This window comes from Pelodiscus sinensis, chromosome 4 (genome assembly GCF_052426305.1).
Source record: "Pelodiscus sinensis isolate ZL-2025 chromosome 4, ASM5242630v1, whole genome shotgun sequence".
Taxonomy (NCBI): Eukaryota; Metazoa; Chordata; order Testudines; family Trionychidae; genus Pelodiscus; species Pelodiscus sinensis.
The window spans coordinates 71494583-71513185 of NC_143055.1; the positions used below are offsets into that span (position 1 = coordinate 71494583).

General features: G+C 42.4%; 1 long non-coding RNA gene across 1 annotated transcript in view; it reads left to right on the top strand.

Moving 5' to 3' along the window:
* The window catches only part of LOC112546253 (uncharacterized), a 247303-nt gene extending 229138 nt beyond the window's left edge, over positions 1–18165 (top strand). The window contains exon 6 of the long non-coding RNA XR_016349441.1: positions 17654–18165. This is a non-coding gene — a long non-coding RNA (uncharacterized LOC112546253). The remainder of the gene's footprint in view (positions 1–17653) is intronic.
* The last annotated feature ends 438 nt before the right edge of the window (positions 18166–18603 follow it).

An 18603-nucleotide genomic window follows, 5' to 3' on the forward strand; every position in this document is an offset into this window, starting at 1 on the left:
ATTATTGAGCCTCCAGATTTCCCAAAATGAGTATGGAACTGGCTTGGAGGACAAGAAAACCAAGTTAAAATAATAAACAGCAAGTGACTTCCAGATAATATAACAACAAGCTGATGCTGTAGATGGAACATTGTGTTCCACAGAATCATCATGGGGGAAGGATGTCCCAGGGAAGACAGAGGAAAACTGATCGAAATACAGACTGTGCTGTGTACAAAATTACATATCTTTATTGTCGTGGTCTCCTCCCCCTCAGCAAGTTTTTAGGGAAATGAGTGAGTAGCCTGCTTCTCCCTCCCCCAACATCTTGCTTCTCAAACTCTTCTAGGATGTGAGCAAATAACTGGCTTTTTTCTCTCTCCAGAGGCTTGATTTTCAAGGAAAACAACATGCAGTTAGCTTTCTTTTTCATCACCAGGTTCTTCTGGTATCATTGCAAGCCTCCCCCTAATGTCCCCAGATTACTCCCTCTGAGGAGCCTGGTAGAGGAGTCATGATTCTATCTTTTATTTCTATCTGTCTCCCCACTGGGTGAATGAATAAAATGAATCCAATGAGGTATGTTATGGGAGGCTTTTTGGATGCTGAGCTCTTCCCATGGCCCAGCTATAACTTAGCTCCTTGTATAAAAAGTCCTATGTTTTATTTTCTTGGTGATGGTCTAGAATGGTGATAGTCTATTTTATAAGTATTTAACTATAGTTAGCATTTTCTTCCTTCATGTATCAGAGGGGTAACCGTGTTAGTCTGAATCTGCAAAAGCGGTGAGGAGTCCTGTGGCACCTTTTAGACTAACTGAAGTGTAGGAGCATAAGCTTTCGTGGACAAAGACCCACTTCGTCAGATGCATGTAGTGGAAATTTCCAGAGGCAGGTATAAATATGCAGGCCAGAATCAGGCTGGAGATGATGAGGTGGATCCAATCAAGGAGGATGAGCTCCACTTCTGGAGGTGTGAATTCCAAGAGAGGAGAAGCTGCTTTTGTAGTTAGCAAGCCATTCACAGTCTTTGTTTAATCCAGAGTTGAAGATGAACTGTAGCTCAGCAGTACTGAGCTATGAACTGAGCTACAGTTCATCTTCAAGTTTGACACAATCAACTCTGGATTAAACAAAGACTGTGAATGGCTTGCTAACTACAAAAGCAGCTTCTCCTCTCTTATGCTCCTACACTTCAGTTAGTCTATAAGGTGCCACAGGACTCCTCACCACTTTTCCTTCATGTAGAAAGGAAGAGACTTACAAATACCTGCAATGAAGAAAAGATGATTGAGGATTTTGTGTATTTTCAGCAGCGAATCATTAGCTTTGTAACAAAAATTCCCAGCCCTGGAAATGGGTCTTTCCCTAAACCTAAACACTGTTGAGTCCATGGCAAGTACTTGTTAAGACTTATTTGACAAGCTATCTGAATAAAAATAGCATAACTTGAAAGACTGCATTTCAGTGGCTTTTTTAATACTCTATGAAACAGGCCAGTTAAGTCTCTCTGATTTATATTGAGATTTGTTCAATGTAAACTCCTTTAGAGGCAGATTTTAAAGTCCCTGAGTCTAAAGTTTTCCTGGTGAAGGTGTTTGTGATGTTTTTCAAGGTCCATTCCTGCTCCCATTAATTCCAGTGCTGCAGAACTGGTTCCATAAGAGCTATTTAAAATTTCACTTATCTAAATTGTCACAGCTTGAGATGCAGAGTAAAAGGCTGGTGGCATATTACAATGACTGAAGAGCCTGTGAATGTAATCAAAGAGACCAAATAGCATGTAAGAAACTGTTTCATCTTGATCTCTTTCATCTACAGAAACCTGATAGAACCCATTAGCAGATTCTGGCATATAAAATGTCTAATTCAATGCAGTTATTTGTACAGACTCTTCAAATAAATGGAGATGGAAATATAGTGCCACATTGGATGAAGGAGAGGATGCCAGACTCAGGATAAACTGCTGAGAAAGGGAGCAGGATCACCCCAGACTGGCAGTTATTCTAGTATTAGGTATACCAAACCAGTAACAAAAGTAAACTTCAGTCTCACCACAGTGGGTAACAAGAAGTCAAAACTGCAGTCTCCTTAGGCTGTTACCAGCCTTTGGCTCACACACTAGACTTTATAATGAATGGCTATTGAAAACCAATTTTCTCAAAAAGGGGTTCTTCTGATCTCAAGAGATCAGCCACATAACCAGGTTGATATATAACTCAGATCCTATCCAATAATCACACTGAGGCCTGTCTTTTAGTAATTATAATATAACAGTTTATTTGTACGAGAAAGGGAGAAAATGGTTAAAATGGTTAATCATATGCATACAAAATAATCATAGCAAAATTATTATATCAGGTTTGTACCAGTGATATAACAGATTGCTGGCTTGTAAAGTCTCTGCTAACTTCCAAAACACTGTAAGGCCCTCAGTTCATAGTCAACATAGAATCATAGAACACTAGAATTGGTAGGGACCTCAAGAGGTCATTGACTCCAGTCCCCTACCCTCACGGCAGGACCCAGTACCACCTAGACCATCCCTGATAGATGTCTGTCTAACCTGATCTTAAATATCTCCAGAGATGGAGATTCCACAACCTCCCTGGACAATTTATTCCAGCGTTTAACTACTCTGACAGGAAGTTTTTCGCAATGTCCAGCCTAAACCTCCCTTGCAGCAGTTTAAGCCCATTGCTTCTTGTCCTATCCTGAGAAGCCAAGGAGAACAATTTTTCTCCCTCCTCCCTATGACAACCTTTTAGATACCTGAAAACCTCTATCATGTCCCCTCTCGGTCTTCTTTCCAAATTAAACAAGCCCAGTTCTTTCAGTCTTCCTTCATAAGTCAAGTTCTCTAGACTTTTAATCATTCCTGTTGCTCTTCTCTGGACCTTCTCCAATTCTGCCACATCTTCCTTGAAATGTGGTCCTGAGAACTAGACACAATACTCCAAGGGTGGACTATTGTCGACAAAACTATACCTGCATCTACACTACCGCCGAGTTCTGTCGACATAACATCGACAGAACTTGGCAGTTTTGTCGACGGTGGTAAATGTCATTCTATGAGGAATAATGCCTTTTGTTGACAGAGTTCTGTCGACAGAAGGTGTTATTGCATCTACGCTCTCCTTTGCGTCTACACTCTCATGTTGACAAAGCAGCTTGCTTTGTCGTCAGAACTGGATGTAGTCTAGACACTCTTTGTTGACAGAAGCTTTGTGGACAGTATCTGTCAACAAAGCCTCTGTCGACAAAAGCCTGTAGTCTAGATGTACCCTGGGGACGGATAAGCGCAGAGTAGAGTGGAGGAATAACTTCTCATTCTTGCTCACAACACTCCTATTAATGCTTCCCAGAATCATATTTGCTTTTTTTGCAAGCGTATCACACTGTTGACTCATATTTAGCTTGGGGTCCACTATGACCCCTAGATTCCTTTCTGCAGTACTCCTTCCTAGACAGTCACTTCCCATTCTGTATGTGTGAAATGGATTATTCCTTCCTAAGTGCAGTACTTTGCATTTGTCCTTATTAAACTTCATCCTATTTACCTCAGGCCATTTTTTCCAGTTTGTCCAAATAATTTTGAATTATGATCCTATCATGGAAAACACTTGCAACTTGTTTCAGCTTGGTACCATCTGCAAACTTAATAAGCATACTCTTACAGTAGCCCCATCTAGGTTGTTTTTGCATAGTTTATTGACAAGAATATCATGCAAGACCGTATCAAATGCCTTGCTAAAGTCTAGGTATACCATGTCCACCACTTCTCCCTTATCTACAAGACTCGTTATCCTATCAAAGAAAGCTGTCAGATTGGTTTGACATGTTTTGTTCTTTACAAATCCATGCTGGCTGTTACCTATTTTACTATTATCTTCCAGGTGTTTGCAGATGAATTCCTTAATTACTTGCGCCATTAACTTCCCTGGCACAGAAGTTAAACTGACTGGTCTGTAGTTTCCTGGGTTGTTCTTATTTCCCCTTTTATAGATGGACACTATATTTGCCCTTTTCTGGTCTTCTGGAATGTCTCCCGTGTTCCATGATATTTCAAAGATGATATCTAATGGCTCAGATACCTCCTTTATCAGCTCCTTGAGTATTCTAAGATGCTTTTCATCAGGCCCTGGTAACTTGCAGACATCTAACTTTTCTAAATAATTTTAAACTTGATCTGTTTTTATTTTATCTTCTAAACCTATCCCATTCCCACCAGTATTTACTATGTTTGGCATTCCTTCATCAGACTTCTTTTTAGTTGTAAATCCACATTCCAGAGAGTCAGAACAAGAAAGTGGTAAGAGGGGGATATTTCCAGGGTCTTTTACACCCTCTGCAATGTGTTTGTATTTTTACTGCCCAAATCCAAAGCTCACACATTGGTGCTAGAACAGATTTTGGAGTGGGGGTTCTGAGCTGTACCCAACTTACCCCTGTTCATACTTCTAGAGCTGGGGCTGGCAGCTAAGACCTCAGGCTTGGTGGCCTTGTGGGATCCCAGGCTGGTAGCCAGGACCCTGCATATGTGGCCAGTGGAAGAGGAGCTCCCAGGTGTAGGGCAGGTAGCTGGGCAGAACCCTGGGATTGGCAGTAGAGCCCCTAGGGCTGGTGGCCAAGTAGATCCAATGGCGTGGGTCCTGCAGCCAGCAGTAGAGCATTTGGGTGCAAGGCCAGCAGCCAAGTGGGACCTAAGGCCAGCAGTGGAGCCTCAGAGGAGTGGGCTGGTGTCTGGGACTCTACATGGCAGGAGCATGGGGCCAGTGGCTGGGACACCAGGCACAAAACTTAGACATACTGCAGCATCCCTCACATTCTGACTTCTCATGCCTATGAGCTCATGTGGAACAGTTTATGGAAATTTGCAGGCACAACTTAAGAGTCCAGTGTCACATGTGTAAGCCACGTGGCCCTTACATGATTGGTGACACATAGAGGAAAGCATTTCCAAAATTCTGGCTTGATTTTAGCTGGGGCATTCACAGGAAGACCCCCGGATAGGATGAGCTTCTTCTATAACCTATTGTCAGAGTTAATTGCCTTTGATGGGTCACCAGCACAAAGCTCTCTGGCATCAATATAGATTTTACCTGGCAGGTAAAACCCCAGGAACAAACATATCTGTGAGGTGCATATATAATATAGTTAATATCCAAAACTTCAGGGATAGAGATGATGCATAGATTTAAACAAGATAATCATTTTAGTACAGGCAGTCCCCGAGTTACGCGGATCCGACTTATGTCGGATCTGCACTTATGAACGGGGCTTTTCTCGCCCCGGAACTCGCGGGCGGCGGGACCTCCCAGTCGTGCAGTGGTCCCGCCACCGCGTCCTCCAGGGTGAGAAAAGCTGCTCCAGGTGTCCCTGGTCTGCTGGGGGGGTCCCCAGCAGACCAGGGACACCCCGGAGCAAAGCCGCAGAGGTGGCGGGGTCCCGCGCCTCCAAGGCTTTGCTCCATAGCAAAGCCGCAGAGGTGCGGGACCCCGCCGCCTCCAAGGCTTTGCTCCGGGTGTCCCTGGTCTGCTGGGGATCCCTCCCAGCAGACCAGGGACACCCAGAGCAAAGTCGCAGAGGCGGCGGGGTCCCGCGCCTCCAAGGCTTTGCTCCGTAGCAAAGCCGCAGAGGCGCGGGACCCTGACACTTCCAAGGCTTTGCTCCAGGTGTCCCTGGTCTGCTGGGGACCCCCCCCCCCAGCAGACCAGGGACACCCGGAGCAAAGCCGCAGAGGCGGCAGGGTCCCGTGCCTCCAAGGCTTTGCTCCATAGCAAAGCCGCAGAGGCGCGGGACCCCGCCGCCTCCAAGGCTTAGCTCCGGGTGTCCCTGGTCTGCTGGGGCCCTCCCCCCCAGTGGACCAGGGACACCCAGAGGAAAGCCGCAGAGGTGCGGGACCCCGCCGCCCCCACGGCTTTGCTCCGGGTCTCCTTGGTCTTCTGGGGGGGGCACAGCTAGTGCGCCCCCCCCCAGCAAACCAGGCTTTTGTTGTGGACGCCTGGGGTAGAGCAGCTGGGGTGCTGCCGGGTTGGTCCTGGGGGGACCTATCTGGTAGCGTCCCAGCTGTTCTGTCCCAGGCTCCAGATTCAGCTGCTGTTGAAACTGATCAGTGGCTGATTCCAGGAAGCTGGGGGCAGAGCAACTCTGCCTCGGGCTTCCTGTAGTCAGCCCCTGGTCAGTTTCAGCAGCAGCGGCTGAATCTGGAGCCAGTTCCGACTTACGTACAAATTCAACTTAAGAACAAACCTATAGTCCCTATCTTGTACGTAACCTGGGAACTGCCTGTACACATTTTGTTGCAATTGCCTCACACTGGCAATAATAATAATATAAATGGTAATATTTCTATCATACAACATCAGAGTTGGTCTTACAGTTAGGAATTATATTGGAAGCCAGGATTCCTAGCTTTTTTGGACTCTGTCACAAATTTACTGTGGCAAACCCATTTAACCTTTCTATTTGTCAATTTCCTAAACTATATGGTGGGGGGATAAAATAGTTTCTACCACACAAAGGTCGTTGAGACTCTAAAATGATTGATATTTGTGAGATGCACAGAAAATGTACTGATGAACTAAATGGAAAATCCAATAATATCATGAAATATCAGTGAAACATGACAAGATTTAGTATGTAAATCTTCTTACTACTCTTGTCTACTGCCAGAATCTAGTTCAGGTCCCACAGGGAAATAGGTTCCTATCCTTGAGTTTGTGCTTCCTAAAATGTTCAGATTAACTGTTTCTGGTAAGATGCCAGTAGAGCAAAGGCAGAATGTCTTAAAATATGGTACTTAATGAAATATAGAAAAAATTATGGTCATTTTTAGGCGGGACGTAGCTCTCATCACTGTGCATGAGGCACAAAAAAGTCTTTTCTTTCTCTATTTTCAAATGGAACTTAGTTTGGTTAAAAAAATCCCTCTAATAATGAAAGAATAACACACATATGTTACCACAAATGGTTGAATATTAGTAATTCTAAGGATCTTTATGCAGTAAAATGGAAAGTTTCAGGCAGCACATAAATTGGTGTCTTGCTAGACCAACTGGCGAAAAAAAGCAAAATGTTTCTGTATTCATTGTGAAATGAATTCATGGGGATGAACATTTCCATAATATCCAGATTATGGTTTCCCTAGAAAAATAGCATTATGTAATCAGGAAAGCATCCTTTTGCCTATACTATCTGACTCTCCAGTTAATATATTTTACATAATTGTAGACATAAGAGCGAATTGTGAATTCTCTGTACCTTGATATAACTGAGAAGAACTTGTACTGCATTGAATTTGAACTAGCATAATGAGAGAGGAAGTTTTTCCTTGTAATTAGGGCATAGGAATAAGATTTCCCCCTAAGTTCAACGAAATTTTTTTTGATGTGTTTTTGATGGTCCCTTTTCATTTCCTCAACTAGGGAGCTGCACAATGCATAGTCTAGAATGACTATAACCAGTAAATGAACTATATATTTAAACTGCACAATCTGTTTGTGGAAGAGATTATGTATAAATTCAGTTCTTACATTAGAATTGATTTTTATTTCCAATAAGGACTCACCAATGAAAAAGTTAAAATTCTGGAACTGCCTGGGACATAAAGAATTTTTCTGCTTAGCACTGATGATTCATGCATAACAAAAAATCAAGTACATGATATTACACAAACAAATACCAGGTATAAGCATGTGAAAAACAATGCTCACATTTATATATACTGATTAATATGATCTATTTATAGACCTTTGCCTAAAACATATGAGCTAGGTACCAAGCAAGCAGTATTTGGAGCAAGACAAAGGGTATGTCTACACTTGCCCCCTACTTTGAAGTAGGGAGACAAATGAAGCATACCGAAGTTGCAAATCAAGCCCGGGATTTAAATATCCCACGCTTGATTTGCGTGTTCCTGGCCGGTTGCCATTTTAGAAATTCACTAGCCCGGAGTAACTGACTGCGTCTACACGGGGCAGTGAAACAGAAGTCCGATTTAAAGCCCTAATTCGAAGTAGCTGGTATTCTTCCTGCAATGATACAGTCTCCCACAGTATTCTTGCCAGCAAGTTAAAGAAGTATGGATTGGATAAATGTACTGAATGTGCATAGAAAGCTGTCTAGATTGTCAGGTTCAATGGGCAGCAATTAATGGCTCAATGTTTGATTGGCGGTCAGTATCAAGCGGAGTACCCCAAGGTTTGGTTCTGGGACTGGTTTTATTCAACATCTTTATTAAGGACCTGGATGAGGGGATGGATTGCACCCTCAGCAAGTTTGCAGATGACTAAACTAGGGGGAGAGGTAGATACACTGGAAAGTAATGATAGGGTCCAGAGTGACCTAGACAAATTGAAGGATTGGGCCAAAAGAAATCTGGTGAGGTACAGCAAGGACAAGTGCAGAGTCCTTGGAATGGAAGAATCCCAAACACTGCTACTGGCTAAGCAGCAGTTCTGCAGCGAAGAATGTGGTGATTACAGCGGATGAGAAGCTGGATATGAGTCATCAGTGTGCCCTTATAACCAAGAAGGCTAATGGCATAATTGAGTGCATTAGTAGGAACACTGCCAGCAGATCTAGGGAACTGATTATTCCCCTTTATTTGCACTGGTGAGGCTTCATCTGGAGTATTACGTCTAATTTTTGGCCTGCCATTACAGAAATGATGTGGTTGCATTGGAGAGAGTCCAGCGGAGGACAAAAAAAATGGTTAGGGGGCTGGAGCACATGACTCATGAGGAGAGGCTGAGGGATTTGGGCTTATTTAATCTATAGAAGCATAACAAGGAAAGACTAGTGTCTTAAATGTCTAGAAGAAAAAAACTTAAGGAAAATTGAGGTAAAAATTACCTTGAGATATAATATATAAAATATTAGAACCACTGGTATTAGACATTTTAAAATCAGAGGAGACTGATGAGATTAATCAATATACAGTAATCTCAATCCTATGTGGTATGAGAGGCATTTGGGGCCTATATGTGCTAGAATGTGTAAAAGCAGTGTCCAGATGATTTGCTCCTGTAATCCAGTGCTGACTCTGAACTGCTATAATAGGTTTCTAAGTACAGTGTGGTTCAGCTTTTGTCCTAGTCTAAGGGTACGTCTACACTACAGTGTTATTTCAAAATATCTAAATTCGAAATAGTTATTTCAAAATAAGATATTTCTAAATAACGTGTCTGCACACAAAATGCATTTCAAAATAGCATTTGGCTATTTTGAAATAGCGCGTCCACACTGAGTAGATGCTGAACTGCATTTAAGGCCGGCCAGAACCAGGTCCGTCAGGGCATCAGGTCAGGAGTTACTTTGTGTGGCTGATTCCTTAGGCTATCTGAGGCCTGTGCTTAAAGAGACCCCCACCCCTGGACAGCCGGTTCTCAGGTTTCCCTGCTTGCTTGCCTACCTCGATGAGGGATAGCAAACCATTTTGTCTCTACATGCTCTGGTTGCCCTCACTCGGGACACCACAGCACTCTGCAACATGGAGCTGGAGCTGCACTTGGGCACTTTGGTGCTTCTTGTGGATGCGTTGCTGTGAGCCTGGCTGCACTTTCTGCAGGCTTCCATCCAGGAGGTCTATCGGGGGGCTGTCAATATCCAGAAGGCCCTGAGGGAGAGCTTCCACCCTGAGGAGCACTTAGAGCCTCCCTGGTCTGCCACACTGGGGCTTTGTGCCTCATTCCTCCCTCACATCCTTCCACTTACCTCTCCCTAAACCCCCTTCCTGATGTCAAATAAAATACATGTATTTTCATGAACACAAACTCTCTTTATTTAACAAAACTGGGAGGGGGGAAATGAAACTCTGGTGAGACTGGGGAAAGGAGGCAGGAGAGGGAAGGAGGAAGGTTGGGAGAGGGGAGGGGAACCCTGGGAGGAGGGAGCTGGAAGGGAGAAGCAAGGGGGTCTTGCTGGACTAACTTGATTTTCCTGTGAACCTGCTCCTTGGTTTGCATGTGGCCTTTTGTGGCCAGGCTGGCAGCTTTCCTGCCATAGACGGCCACATTCCCCCATCTAGTGCAGAAATCATGGACGTTGGGGGCATCCCCCCCAAACCTGAATAGGGTTCATGATCTCTGCCCTGGACCAGGAAGGCACCCACCTTCTCCGGCCTCTAGCAGGCTCCTGGGAGCCGGCAGACTGCTCCTGGGGAGCGGTGGAGGGCTGGATGCTAGTAGCTTGGGGCTCATGTCTTGGGGCCACTAGGTCAGGGGCAGTGACTGCTGGCTCTGGGCTGGCAGGCTTGGAGCTGGCACAGGCACTCTGGCCAGAGTCTACCCCTTTAAGGGCTCCAGGGAGGGGGAGAGGGAGAGGAGTGTTCTTGGTTGAGGCTAGAGTGGCCTCAATTATAGAATCTGCACAGCACTTATTTCGAAATAGCAATTTCAAAATTGACGTTATTCCTCGTGGAATGTTTACCAATTTTGAAATAAGCCCTCCGCTATTTCAATTTAATTTAGAAATAGAGGTTGGCTTATGTAGACGCTAGGAATATTATTTCAAAATAACAGTTGCTATTTCAAAATAATTTTGATTTGTAGACATACCCCAAGAGACTGCATCTTATTTCATTGGAGTGGCTAGTGCAAAGCCAAAGAGGCTGGAGATAATCTTCAGGTTCTGAATAAACTGGGCTTACAAAGAAAATAGAATATAACAGCTCAGTCTGTTAGAAAATAGAATATAACAGCAGGCCACAAAAGCATCTCTTGGAAGATTATTTGATATCTAGCTGGCTACACAATAACAGCACTGACAAAGGCAACTGCACTGATATATTTGATTTAAGTGAAATCCTGCAAAAACTTACATGCCTGGTTAACTTTAAACCTATGCGTAAACCTACAGGTGCTGAACAGACCACTTGCATGTATAAGTGATTGCAGAATCTGGGTCTTAGCTTTTCCTGACAGCATTAAACACCTACCAGAGACTGATAGATGTTATCTTGGCTGCTGAGTAGGATTGGGACCAACTGCCCCCAAAAGAACCATCATCATTAGCAATATCAGAACTGGTCAAATCTTGTAATAGAAGAGTTATTAAGTAAATTACTGTGCTCTTTCTCTTTCTCTTTCCTGCCAGTGCTTTCACATTTCTCAGCTTCCAAATACTTTTCTAAAACTTCACCAAATGCACAGAGATGGTTCTCTAATTGTTCCATAGAGGTCCATATTTTTTTAGTTATACCAGGATCAAAAATGAAATCTCAAAATTATGAGGAGTCATGAGGGATTAATTAAAAAAGCTAGTAAGAAATCTTAATAAATGCAAATAATTAAACACCTCTTTTAAGTCAATGAGAGTCTTTCCTCTGGTGTGGCCATTAATGAGCAATAACAGCCCATAGAATTGTAAAAGTAAAGGGAACATAAAGCAATACATAAGATATAGGGTTTTGACCTAGAGTTTCTGCAGTTATGCTCCATAGAAAAATAAACTGATAAGGAAATATGTAATGTTAATATCTTGGTACATGGGAGAAAACATTGATTTATTGGTGTAACAAAGTATGGTTTATTACCAGTTCATAAATTCATGAGTAAGTTATATTTTATGCTGCTAGCATAGTAATATATCACCATTTCTATATAAAGAAGCAATTCCTTATAGCTTTAAGATGTGGCAGCCTCCAATTTGAAATACACTTGTACTATAAGAGGCTGGTTTTATTATGCAAAGTCACCCTCCTAACCAATCTAATAGTGAAAAGAATAACCCATGACTAATGACCTACTAGCTGCTTAACTGTCCCTTCTTTAATAAAATTGTACCTTTCAGAAATTGATCACTTTTTTATTTAAAAAAGCAGTCTAGGCACTCCTCAGAAGACAATAGATTTTTTCACATAAGTATGTAGATTTTTGCTGTCAATAATTTCCAAATAATTGCATCATACATTCATGGGATCAACCCAAACTGGTTGTTCAGTAAAGCGATCTTTAAAAAAAAAAGAAAAGAGTAGAACTGAATGTTGTGTTTGGGAATATTTAGTGTTGGTCTTGTAAGACAGTACATGTTTCACTGAATAGTTTGCACTATATAGAACCATTTGTATCAAATTGAATGTGGTGTAGCGTACAGTCAGGACACACATCTTTCTTGTACAGAAAAATTGCTGCTATTAATCTGTATATAAATATAATTTGCAGCAGAAGACAACCAAAAGATAAATATATAAAGACAACAAATGGTTAATGTTTTGCCTTTGCTCCAGGAAGTGAATGAGAATAAGCAAAAAAAACTTGGCAAATCCCATCAGAAGTTGAGAGCCACCATTTCCTCCAAGAGTTGATTGCAGCTCTTAAATGCATTACTTGCTTTCAGATATGTTTTCAACTCTCATAAAAATGTAGCTGTTGGAAAGAAAAAAGTCTAATTTCATAAATCTTAGACATGGCAACTTAGCTTGTGTAACTGAATCCAAAATCACCAATTAGCCCCTGAAATTCTTATCTTTGCAAAGGAAGTCAAAATGTGTTTTTCTAATACACATAAATGATGTTTATAAATTGAAGTGGCTAGATTTCAGGGCACGTTTACACTAGCGATATAAACCTGCCAAAGGTTGATCTTCTAGTGTCCGATTTAGTGGGTCTAATGTAGAGCCCTAAATTGAATGCTGAGGACAGCCCCCACTGGCATCCAGTACTTCTCATTCTGCAAAAAGTAAGGGAAGCCATTGGGATTGTGTGCTCCTATCAGCCTACTGCTGTGTGATGCCACCATGGGTAGGCTTAAGGTAAGCCTACTCCAGCTAGCATAGACCAAGTGTGTTCATTCCCCCTTTTACTGTTTGATATTAAACTTTGCTCGAGTATTTGCATTTTTTAGATGTCAGTAAGGAAAAGGGCACACTATACTCTTCAGACAACACAACTTGTCAGCCATTTTCCTCATTAGAGACAGCACAATTATTGCTGGCAAAGGAAAGTGTGAGGGAGTGAAGAGAGGAGAGCCTGGCATCACAGGGGTTAAACAAAGCCTTTTGGCACAGCTAGCCTTGCCCCACTGCACCTGTAACCAACGCCGGGCCTGGAGGCAGGATAAAAGGAAGGAGGCTGGCTCAGTTAGCTGCTGACCAGCAAGGAGACAGGAATATGGTTCTGCTGTCTTCAGGACAGGAACCAAAGCCATCCACTTGGCCATTTTTTAAGGAGTAAGGGTTATTTCGAAAGAAGGGCTTCTTTTCGAAATAATCCCAATTTTTTTCTCAAAATACGCTATTTCGGAAAAGCAGCCGGCCGCCATTATGCAAATGAAGTACAGGAAATTCAAATCCATACTTCATTTGCAACTTTGTTTGTCTGCATTTGCATTCCTCTCTCAAAGGAGGAATGCAACGTAGACATACCCTAACAGTCCAGCATGACTTCACTGCCTCTGAATCAATGTAGCCCTGTGCAGAAGCTGTAGGCTTCTCATTAGGGTGGTATTTTTACAGGGCTGCAACTGCACAGTTTCTGCGCACTGAGTATTGGAAATGTGTACATCTTGGGAGTTCCTTCACAGAAGCTGCTTTACTGTGCATAAACATGCCAGTGTAGACATACCCTAAAAGTGTTGAGTGATGTTGGGGAAAAGGGATAGTGCACCTCACATTTTGCCTGTATATTGTTTACCTATCTTGTCTGTTTTGATTGTAAGCTATATTGGACAGGGATTGTGTATTTGCACAGTGTTTAACACATTTTGGGCACTATCACTATATATACATAAAATAGTCATTATTATCATCATTTGTATTTAGAGAACACCAGACTTTCATTAAAAGTAAGCTATGCTATTGAAATACCTACATTCTTTTTAAAACCTAGATGATGAATAATTTTTCCCCAAAGCAGTAGCAGTTTCCAGATCTTCAGAAGCATTCCAATGACACAAGTTATCACTGCATCTTCTCTGGGGGGCAGGAGGAGAAGGGAACCCTGCAAGACACCATTAGATATTGTAATACAGAGGCAGCTGAAAAAAATTTCTATCTAGAAATAGAAGACAGGATAGGAAGCAAAATGTTGTCTGAAAATACTTTTTCAGACTCCATCAAATAATCTGGAATGTTGCCTGGCTACCCTATTTAAATCATATGGTTGCAATGGTCTCTGAGCAGTAAGCCCAGACAGCACAGAACACTCATATGGAGTATTATCATGAATGTTTTTCAAATGTGCTTCTCAGACTATCTCCTAAATATTCTAGAAAACAAGAATATCATTGTTGCTTATTTTAGAAATTAATATATTGAAAAGGTGAAGGAAAAACTATGCCTTTCCTGAGCTGGGTGTTTTTTGAAGGTTTCTGTCAAGACCTTTAATTATGGTCAAATCCATCAAATTATTTAAAAAAAACCTTTTTGTACAAATGTGGGCAAACAGCTGGTCTCATTTTGCTCTTTATTTTTGTAAAGCTTTTAGATTAATTAATCTGTATATGACTATAATTTGATAAGACATACTGGTTACATTCTGAAAAGCAATCATTAATCAGTGTAATGCATGACCTCAATCATGTTTTCTCTCTCTAAAACATATTTTTTATCGATCAATAATTGATGCAGTCATGCAGTTATTTGTGTCTTCCTTTTAAGGAATTATAATAGTCATTTGCTTGTTGTTTGTAATGGCAAGTTAAATATTTGACTTTTGACTCTTTTATAATAGTCTTCTCCAAAAGCAAACTAAATTCCTGTTTGCAGAGTGTCAGAATTGAGAACTAATGATGTCATCTCTGATTCTTTATCAACAAGGGAGAAACATATTTGGCCTGCAGCAAAATGTTTCAAATCCTTCACATACAAGTGTCAAGTCGTATAGATCATGCTCCACAATAATACACTGTGCATGTTTGATTGACATAAGGTCTCTGCTACACTAGTAGTGCATTTTTGTAAGTTTTACTAAGAAAGACAGTTTAGCAACATAACCCAAGTGTTGTATTATCAGCATAAACATTAATTTATAGTGGTGTGTCTTATACTTAACTTTTCTGTGATTGCATTAGAATTTTTTGATGTACTAGCACTTACCTGGCATTGCTCTGGTCCTTAAGGAAGGGCTTAGGAAAGGGGGCTAGAGGTGTATGTGGGTGGTGGTGGTGCAGAATTAGTGTTTGGAATGAGAAGGGGATCTGTGCAGGGCACTGGATATGTGTATGCAGGGGATGAGGTGGAGAGGGCAGGGAAGCTAAAGCCTCCTCCCATCCCTTGAGATTCATACCAAGGCCGCTTGCTGTCCCTATCAGTGAGTGAGAGCAAAGTGCACAGCTCATCTGCCCCCTGTGCTCCTCAGCCAAAGTGAGAAATGCCAGCAACCGATCTGTCCAAGGTGCTGCATGATTCTCAGACTATTAGAGATACACCTGACTTTTTGAGATCCCAGCAGAAAGTGACCATGTCTGGCCCAGCAGCTTCTTTTATATGAGCCGATTGGTTGCTCCCTGCAGCCTATTCCTGAATGGTTGAACCCATCACAGCCTCTCTAGGCTACTTGGAGGAATCACCTTTTCTGCTCACACCTGAGCAGAAAAAAAACCCTTTTTACACCTGCAATGATGATTCTTGGGAAAATGTTGACTTTTCAGAAATAAATCAAACACCAGGATATTTTAACCAAAACCCAATAAAGTTTGATTTGGAAATGCCACCACAGTGCTATGTGGAAATTGTATTTTAGGAGCCTCATGCTTCCATTCTCCTTTGTAGGTCAGGTTATGTGGCTGGAGTACCTTTTCCATCATGCCCCTTATGCTCTCTTCTTGATGAGCCATATTGCTCAAGTGCTATCTGTCAATTCACAGGGACATGGACGAACAGGATTATGGATTCTCTTCAACACAGAATCGATTAGGGATAGTTTGTTTTATTAGTCTCACTACGGGTACGTCTAGACTACATGCCTCTGTCACCAGAGGCATGTAGATTAGGCTACAAGACATAGTAAAATGAAGCGGCGATTTAAATAATCGCTGCTTCATTTAAATTTACATGGCTGCCGCGCTGAGTGCGACAGCGATAGTCGACTCAGTGCGATAGTCTGGACGCGCGGGTGGCGACATCAAAGGTATTTGTTGACAACCCAGGTAAACCTCATCCCAGGAGGATTACCTGGGTGGTCGACAAATACCTTTGATGTCGACACCCGCGCGTCCAGATTATCGCGCTGAGCCGACAAACAGCTGATCAGCTGTTTGTCGGCTCAGGGCGGCAGCCATGTAAATTTAAATGTAAATTTCATTTTCCTACGTCTGGTAGCCTAATCTACATGCCTCTGGCGACAGAGGCATGTAGTCTAGATGTACCCTACGTCAGTGTTACTACAGAGTTAATTTGCTGAATTGTTGTTATACTGCTATTACAGAGTGCACATCAGCAAGTGCTACAGAGCAATGCATATAAGTGTAAAAGGCACTTGGAATGCTTACATCCCTTCTACCACGGGGAGCCCTGTCCCTGATCCTCGTTTCAAGGGCTGCGGTTGAGGTGGCTCCAGCTGGGGGAATCCCGGGCACCCTCTGAGGTCTAGGTCCCTGGTGAAATTCACCAGGCACAGGACCCCCCACACCATTTATATCACAGTTGTTTACCAGGTGTGCGCATACTGGCCCCACGCCACTCTTAGCATTCTCATGAAGTTGAAATCGAGATCAACGTGATTTATTCCTCACTACATTCCCAGCTCAACTGCATGGGCTGTGGCCGATGAGGGCCATCTGATATTTGCGTTTGCACTGCTCAAGTCTCCACTAGGCTGTGTATTCCAGGGATGGAAACTTCCATCCTGGCCCTCTGGGCTGCAGGCCCTGTGTATGGCTTCTTATGACAGTGTCCAGAATAAAGGTGAACTTGTTTATAAGCTTTAGTGCTTTTGTTTATGCCACACTAGTGCATATACTATGTAACACTTGCTTAAATTCAGCAATAGGTATCCACAGTACCAGCATAAATTCATATTAGTATTGAGCATTAGAATCTTTCCAGTATTATAAAAATAGCATGTGATATATAAATGCCCCCTCATTCATTCAAACACAATCATAATGAATTAGAATAATGCACTGAACACACAATGCTTTTGATTTTATGATTGAAGCTATACCATTAGATATGCTCATCACAGTTTAATAATCCTTATTATAGTTCAGTAATTTTGTTTTAATCACAAAAATGAAAGTGGACATAGACAAGAAACTGCAAATTGCTCTCAAAGTTATAACTACGTGCAGTTTCAATTTTTTATATCTTTCATGCAATTAAAGACATTTGCATTATTTCTTCTGAGTCTTAAATATTTTATATAGTATTTCACATGGACCTGTAGGCCTTATAAACTAATTTAACTGTCTTTTTGTTTTATTCTATTTCATACCTGACAGACATTAGTGATTAAAAAAAGTGGATTGTGTAAAAATGATAAATGAACTAAATATCTGTTTAGATTAAGCAATATGATATAAATGTCAGTGCAACACTGGAAATTTTGGTATGTTTTGAGTCATAGAATATAGACAATGGGTCTTTCATTATTCAAGAAGTACCATAATTATTTAAAATGCACTCACTGGAGTGTTTTATTGCTATTCTGAAATGATATTTATAAAAACTAGAAGATTTATCTGGAGTTGCTCAGGTTCTTAACTCAAAAAATGTTTCCTTTTCTTCATTTAAGTTATTTGAATGAAGGTGGACCAGCGGATGAGTATGCAGGCTTCCCAGGGAGAGAGGACAACTCCAGGCCTGCCTCTCCGCAGCAGCTTGGGGTCAGAGAAGAAGCATCTCTCCATGGGTCCAGTGCACACAGGTGAGGAGAGAGTACATGTCTCCCAGTTGGGACAAATCCAGATTAATCTGCCCCCTCTGGTCCACAGGAACAGTGAGAAATGCAGCAAACTGTGCAATTCATCTTCATCAGGGAGTGAAGGGAAACAGCAACAATGTTCCTGTATGAATCAGGGAGAGTGTGTGAGAGGGGAGCTTCAGCCACTCAAACCTTCCTAAAGGAGACCTGAGTGGGGAGAGGGTGAAACATTCAGGGCATAGCAGTCCCCGATTAGAAGGGGCACCCAGCCTGCCCCTTTCACCTGCCTGGTGATTCTTTTACATTTCTGTATGGTTTTATTGAGAAGCAATCCCATTTGGTGTGCATCCCATTTTCCAGGCACCACCAAACCTTTACCTTGCTTTAAGTTATAAGAGAAAAATGTAAACTAAATTTGGTGGTCTTAGCTCTTACCATTTAGGAGGAGTTGTTGAAGAAACAGACAGACGCGTAGACAGACATGCAGACAAACTCAGTGAAATATAGAGTAGATCGGAAAACAGACTGTATCTAGAGAACATGTCTGTTAGGCATTCAGCCCTGTGCCCGAGGTGCCCCGGAATACTCGGGGGTTTCCCCGGGGTTTGCGTGGCACCTCCCGGTGTTCGGGTACCCCGCTCTCCGGCGGGGTCTTGGCTCTCTGGTGCACGTTCAGGCGCTTTTGCTTCGGCCTGAGCGTCAGTGTAGTCTCCCCACTAATGGATGGGGGAAAGGGGGGCCCGGGCCCGCCCTCACTCACGGGCCCCAACCCAGGGCCCTAAGGACGCGGAACGGACTTGCTCTGGTTCGGCTGACGGGGA